At 45.5% G+C, this 7,678-nt stretch overlaps 1 protein-coding gene across 7 annotated transcripts in view; it reads left to right on the top strand.

The window, feature by feature from the left end:
- Nucleotides 1-7,678, top strand: part of COMP (cartilage oligomeric matrix protein) — a 231,355-nt gene that overhangs the window by 181,513 nt on the left and 42,164 nt on the right. The gene's annotated exons all lie outside the window — the stretch shown is intronic.

Genomic DNA, 7,678 nt, shown 5'->3' with positions numbered 1-7,678 from the left:
TCAGGATGACTTGTTGTGTTAGCATTACCTCAATAGTGCATTTATATGTAATCCTTAAACATAGCACAAAGATCTCAGATAAAAATCTCTAAAATAAACACCTGCAAAAAAGTGCAATGCAAAAAATATTTTCATGCAACAGTGGATTTGTATATTGGCCCCTAATGAGTAAGCCTGAAAAGAAAAAGACATATATATATCCATAGGGAGTGTATTAAAGTATGTGCTGTTTCAATGCACATCTATCATCCGGTATATACAGCCTCCATGTTGCTATTGCAGGATTAGAGCGATACCTAAAGAAATAAGACAAAACAGAAACCAGCATTTGCCCCCTTCATTGAACTTGAGTACCTGTAAAAAGAACTTTTATATAGCTGGGCTGTTACTCACGGATATACAGTAACCCCCCCGACCTACGATGGCCCCGACATATGATAAAATCAACATACGATGGCCTCTCAGAGGCTATCGCATGTCGATGTCAGCATCGACATACGATGCTTTTATATGTCGGGGCCATCGCATTAACTGCTATCTGACAGCGCAAAATGCTTAAGCTGCTGTCGGATAGCAGTGTAATGTGCCCCAGCAGGTTCACTTACCTATTCCCGATGCTCCGGGTCCACTTCCCGATCCTCCGGTGTCTTGCGCATCTTCTCCAGGGTCCGGGCCTTGCTTTCCGGCGTCGTTATTACGTCACTACGCACGCCGCGCCGGCGCAGCAGCGTAATAACGTCACCAGAAAGCGAGGCCCGGACCCTGCAGAAGATGCGCAAGACACCGGAGGATCGCGAAGAAGACACCGGAGCAGCGGGACAGCATCGGGAGTCCCTGGAACAGCAGCGGGAGCGGTGAGGACCTGGTGCGGAGCGGCGGGGACAGGTAAGTACAGCTTCCTATACTTTACATTGCATGGATCCCTCAACATACGATGGATTTGACAAACGATGGGTCGTTTGGAACGAATTACCATCGTATGTTGAGGGACCACTGTAGTATTCACATTACCGCTCTGGCGTTGAGCAGAACCTGCTGTACAGCAGGGAGCTGTCACGATCCGGCTACTGCTGCTCGCGCAGTAGTGCCGGCGTCTGACCTCATATCCTCCTCGGGGCATGCACGTCATCAATTCTGACGCTGCCCCCGCTCGACGTCAGTGGGGAGGCTGTCAGTAGTGCCGTGCTTAGGACATCCACCAGTGACATATTCAGATGCTGATTGAGGGAGACACAGGAAGTTAAATGTAAAGAAAGGTGAGTTAACGTTGGCAGCAATCTATGCAACTCGTACCATATATAATAGAGGCATTACGAGGGCAAAGAAGCTTACAGAGTCATTCTCAGATATTGAAAAGGTTAATGTACACATCCTTATGAGAGTGGTCCAAGTCATATCAATTAACCCACTACATGGAGTGGTGTAGCACAAAAATTGGTGGCAGGCAACTACCTATATTTAGATGGTCAGAATAATCGCAAGAGGCTAAAATTGGGGCTATTCTTGCTCGGTTATGGGGTTCTATTCTGGGACTCTAAGCCCGCTCTGGAACCTCCTGCAATTCCTAATATTGCCCTATTCCTATAAGATATTTTTATCCCGACCATCTATATATAGGTAGTTGCCTCCCACCAACTTTTCTGCTACACCACTCCAATTACACCAACCTCATATTGGTTCCATGTATATTTTTGTATCCTCCCTGTCCTGTATTAGTAATGGTTTTTCCTGCCCATTTCATAATGCTCTGCCCCTTATCCAAACACCAATAGTAAACTGGGATAACTTATCCCTGATCTGTGCTCTGTCCTCTAGCGTGCATAAAACATCTATTAAGTACAGTGGGACAATCATAGTGGAGCATTGATATGACATGGATTACGTCATATACTCTGTCCTCTAGTGTGCAAATAAAAATCCTTTGAATGTAGTGGGTTAATTGATATGACTTGGACCACTCTCATAAGGATGTGTATAATCACCTCTTCAATATCCGAGAATGACTCTGTAAGCCTCTTTGCCCTTGTAATGCCTCTATTATATATGGTACGAGTTGCATAGATTGTTGCCAAAGGTAATTCACCTTTATTTATATTTAACTTCCTCTGACTCCCTCGATCGACATCTGAATACGTCACTGGTGGATGTCCTAAGCACGGCACTACTGACAGCCTCCCCCTGACGGCGAGCGGGGCGGGCATAAGGATTGATGACGTGGATGCCCGGGGGGGGGGGGGGTTATGAGGTCAAACAGCAGTAGCCGGATCAGGACGTTTCCCTGCTGTACCCCCAGAGTGGTAATGTGAATACTATAACTGTGAGTAACAGCGCAGCTGTATAAAAGTTCTTTTTACAGGTACTCAAGTTCAATGAAAGTGGCAAATGCTGGTTTCTGTTTTGTCTTATTTCTTTAGGTATCTCTGTATCTCTCTAATCCTGCAATAGCAACACGGAGGCTGTATATACCGGATGATAGAGGTGCATTGAAACAGCCCATGGTTTAATAAGCTCCCTATGGATTTATTTAGTTGAATATATATATATATATATATATATATATATATATATTGTGGCAGTGTGGCAAGGAAAGGGTGTATTTCCTTGGCTCACCCTGCAGAAGCTCTCACCTGCTTCTTAAGTAATGAGGCAGGAGGGAAGGGAGGTGTATATGAGATGGAGACTCAGTCTAATGTGGGCTCTTCCTAGGAGACAGCATGTGGGCTGTAGGGAAGAGACAGAGCCTGCTGAGGAGTACACAGCTCGAGCTATGAGTGGCTCAAAGACAGTGACATGAATTGTGAGTAGAAGGTTGCAGGGGACATATGTTTAACCGGCTGAGAGAAGCTCAGCGGTTGTTAGTCAGGACAAGCTGATCTGTTTAGTCAGTGACCAGACGGTCTAGGATTTTGTTTTGTTCCTGCTTTTTGTTTATTTCTTTCCCTGTAACCTGTCTAATAAAACTGGCAAGGTGCCAGATTTGCATTATAAGCGTTTGTTTGCTGGTTTATTGAGAAGGAACGCATCCTGTGGCGTGGTCCAGGACGATCCCAGAGCTAATCCCCAAGACGGATATTCACATTTTGGTGGAGGATGCGGGCACGCCGTTGCTAAGGGCAACCCATTGCCAAGGGTAACCAACGGGCGAGTTGGAGAGGAGCTGTTGCTAGGAGCAACCCCCTGCAAGATTGCAAGTCGGAGGAGTCCAGCAGAGGAGTTCAAGCACAGTTTAGTGTCCGTGGAGGAGCGTTGCTAGGGGGCAACGGATCAAGACTTTTTTTTCTAGAAAATGGGACAACCTCGAAAGGCTGTTGCTGGGAGCAACCAACATGGGCCACAACCGGTGGTTGCCAAGACGAAGCCGAGGTCCTGTGAGTTGTCGGTGGGCGGAATCCCACTGTGGGTGGACTTGGATTGTTGCCAGACTGTATCTTGGATTATGCCAGAAATAATTCCATTTGTGAAGTCCTGCCCGGAGCCCGGTAAGACTGTTCAAATTACCTTTGATACATGTTTTGGGACAGTAAGCCATAAGATGGAGATATGTGTGGAACTTACAGTGGAAATTGTACTGGGCAGAGACTTTCCGTATTTCTGGCAGCTGTGGGATGCTGAGAGTGCACCTGAGAGTTCGCACACAAATGTTCCGGAAGGAGTGAGGACTGGGGGGGTCTCTACAGGACTGTGTGAATGGTGCTGTATATTGTGAACCCATGCAGGCTGATAATGTTTTTCTTGAAACACTTATGTTAATGTGTTCTGATGTAAAGAGTACTGTTGCCACCTCTCGCAGGACAAAAGAAAACCTGTGTGAGCTGGAAATAGAAGGTAAAAAGATGACTGTTTTGTTAGATCCAAAATGTGTAACAAGTCTGGTAAAGACCAGCTGCAGAAAGCCAGACCCTGCTATAGTGTCTATACAAGCTGGTATTTGGGGTTATAAAACAGTTAATGTGTGTATTTCTACTCCCTACGGTACCATAAGTCACAAGGTTGCAATAGAGCCTACCTTAGAGTATGAAGTAGTGCTGGGGAAGGATTTTCCGTTTTTTCAGCAGTTGTGGGAAGATTTTCAGGTGACTAGAGCAGGAACACCTGATAGGCCCACAACACTTGGTTTTCACCACATAGCAGGGGACAGTAACTCAGCAGAGGCTGAGGACGGGGAGTGTCAGCAGACCCTAGGTAGATCTCAGGTGGGAGTGTGCCAGACCACTAGGGGAGCTGAAGAACAGTCCACGAGTCAAGATAAAGAGGTGACTGGAATAGAAGCTACAGAGATGGCTGCGGAAAAACCAAAACTCCGGAAGAGAGTACCAGTGGAGCTGGGGGCTGCACTTACAGTCACAGACAGAGTCCTAAGTGAAGGAGACTGTGACAAGACAAAAGAAAAGTCTGCCAAGAAGCCGAGAGACAGTTCAGAGGAACTGATCAGGAATCTCCCTGACTCGCTGGTGCCAAGAGCCATTGAAGTTGTTGCTAGGGGCAACAAACTTACCGCCAAGGGATTGCCGGTCCGACGGGAGTGTTTAGCGAGAGTCTCCAGAGTTGCCAACATGGTGGGAGAGGAAGTGTGCCAGGTGTCAGTGGCACTTGTTGTGGATGATAATAATGAGGCACAAGTGGCCACAACCCCGAAAAAGGGGGAGACTTCATCTAGAGATGGAGAAGAGCTGGTTCGAGTGTCTGACAGAGGACCAGAGGATGTCTCAAGGTCTAACAGGGAGAGTGAGGAGACCGCTGTCAGTAAAAGGTCTCGGAAAAGACGAGCTGGCCTTGGGAAAAAACTGGAGCAGGTCCAGAATCTGGAAGAAACCCTGCAGATAGTTTCTGTGAAGTTGTTGGAGAAAGAAAAAGAGGTACATCGCTTGACAGAGGAGAAGGACAAATCACTTGCTGACTTTAAGAAAGAGCAAGAAGCGAGGCTTCAGCTGGAAAAAATTATGGAGCACAACAGAAGTGAGTTCGTGGCTCTGCAGGATGAACTGTCCCGCTCCCAGGGTCTTGTGACCAGCAAGGAGAGTGAAGTGCAGAGTCTGGCCAAGCGGATGTCATTCCAGGAAGAAGAAGTGAGTCTTCTACATGGTGCATATCAGGCTCTGCAGAGTGATCACAAGGCTAGGCTGGTAGCCATGGAAAAAATAGAAAAAGAGAAGACTGAAATGAAGATGGAAGCTAGAGCTCTTGCCAGCAATCTGGAGAGTGTCTCTAAAGCTAAGAGAGAACTTGAGGAGGAAGTCAAGGTGAAGAATGCCCTTGCAAATGCTCTTCAATCTGCTCGTCATGACAATGACTTGCTCCGTGAGCAGTATGAGGAGGCCCTGGAACAAGTTGAGACTCTGAAATATGAAAACAAGAACTTGCAACAGGAGATCTCAGATTTATCTGAACAGATTGGGGAGAGTGGAAAATCTATCAATGAGTTAGTGAAGTCCAAGAAACAGTTGCTGGACAGTGAGAAGATGATCTCCACAAAGCTCAAGAGTGAGCAGCTGAGATATATAAAGCTGGAAGATGACATGAAGATCTTAAAAGAGAGCCTGGAAGCGCATAACGAAACGCGCAGAAAGTCCCACGTAGCTGCCTTGGTTTTGCTGGGAGCGCAACTCTACGAGCAGGTGGCTGTGCTGGCGGACAATGAACAATTGAGGAAACAATTGCTGTCTTCGGAAGATACTGTCAGGGACTTGACAGAGTTACTTGACAGTGAGAGGATGAAGTCCGCTAAGCTCCAGTGTAAGCTGCGAAAATGTGAGAAAAAGGAAGAGGACCAGGAAGTCCTAAAAGAGAGCAGAGACCAAGATATGGTGGAATTGGCTCAAGAAAGGCTTCTGGGGCCGAAGTTACAGGATACAGTTATGCTTTCTCTGAATGCCAAAAAGTCCTCTAAAGCTAAGATTGAGGTGAAGTCCTGTAAGAAGTCCCCTGAAGCTAGGACTGAGCTGAAACCTGGTGGGAAATCCTCTGAAGTGGAGACTAAGGAGAAGAGAGGTGGGAAATCCTCTGAACCTGAGCAGACCAAAAATTCTGAAGGTAATGCTGAGGCAGAGAAATCCTCTGAAGCAGAAGCTAAACCAGAGTCAACCTCAAAAGCTGTGAGTAAAGAGAATGGCACAACTGAAGCTACAGGTAAAGAGAAGAGTAAGCCTGAAGAAGCTGCAGTAGTAGAAGCTGATTCTACACACGAATCTGAAGGAGCCAAAGACTCTGAAGCCAAACCTGAGGAAGCTGGTGCCCCTGAAGAGAAAGCTGGAAGGGATGAGGTGAAACCATGTGAGAAATCCACTGAAGTCAAGACTGAGGTAAAACCAGGTGGGAAGTCCTCTAAAGTTGAAACTGAGATGGACCCGTGTCAGAGGTCCTCTGACGGTACAGAGAACAAGACAGTGGTTGGTGAAGCCACTGAGGCTGAAAGATTCTCTGAAGCAAAGGCAGAGGTCCGGCAAGCCAGAAGAAGACAAAGGTTAGAAGCATCGGTCCTCTCACTCCTTAATTTCAAGAACCCTGCCCACACCAGAGTGAAGAACCTGGTACTGGAAAGGTGTGACCGAGAGACTTGCAATTGGTGGCTGGTAAAAGTCCGGAATATATATATATATTTATATATATGTCTTTTTCTTTACAGGCTTACTCATTAGGGGCCAATACACAAATCCACTGTTGCATGAAAATATTTTTTGCATTGCACTTTTTTGCAGGTGTTTATTTTAGAGATTTTTATCTGAGATCTTTGTGCTATGTTTAAGGATTACATATAAATGCATTTAATGCACTATTGAGGTAATGCTAACACAACACGTCATCCTGATGATGTCAGTAGCTACAAGCTGACAGAAACGCATTGTCGGCAGTGTTTTCTTTTCTCATGTGAAAATATATTTGAGAGATCTTGTGTTGTAAATCCTGAGAGCGGGATACTACTCAGGTAACCTAACATAATAAACAGTATCTGTCAATAATAAGGATAATTGGACTACTGTTTTTTACCTTATATCCTATTTTATTTAGTTTGGGGCATATGTTTATGGTGATTTTTTTTTAAAGCACTATCCGTTTTTCTATATTTATAGACCAGTGACTAGCAATGAACTAGGACAACTCCTCCTCCCACTACTTTATATACTGCTGAATTTAAGGGTCTCCATTGGCAGGCAGGGTCACATGGACTTGCACTGCTCCTCTCTCTTAAAGGTATAACACATATAAATAACAAATAACAGATAACACAAAACATATTAGAAATATAAATAAGAATATGATAAAGTGCTCAAATAGAATAACGGTAACAACCAGTCCTTTAGTGGGACCAACACCTGTGCCACAGGTCTGCCCGAGGAAGTCCGAAGCTCACAGGACAGCCTTTTGTGCTAAGACACCACAGACATTTACAGTATAATAGGAGGTGCATCTTTATGTTCTAGTCTTCAGGAGCCCTAGGAAATCACCCATTTTAAATGTTATGAGAGGGGGTTGTTAGGAAGAACGCTACAGAATCATTAAGCATCACAATGGGCATCAGGAGAAGGATAGGAGTAGTTTTTCAGATTGTGTAGGCTAATACAGCCTCTATCTATTACGGTATACAACCATGTGATGTCAGTGAAAGGGAAGTTTCCTTTGGTCACAAGTAGATAAAATGTAACAGTGGCGGTTGGCAGTCACCAGCATGCAGCACTTCCTG

The sequence above is a fragment of the Hyla sarda genome, chromosome 1 (assembly GCF_029499605.1).
Source record: "Hyla sarda isolate aHylSar1 chromosome 1, aHylSar1.hap1, whole genome shotgun sequence".
Lineage (NCBI taxonomy): Eukaryota > Metazoa > Chordata > Amphibia > Anura > Hylidae > Hyla > Hyla sarda.
Note: the sequence above shows the minus strand (reverse complement) of the source record. Positions and strands in the feature narration are given on the sequence as shown.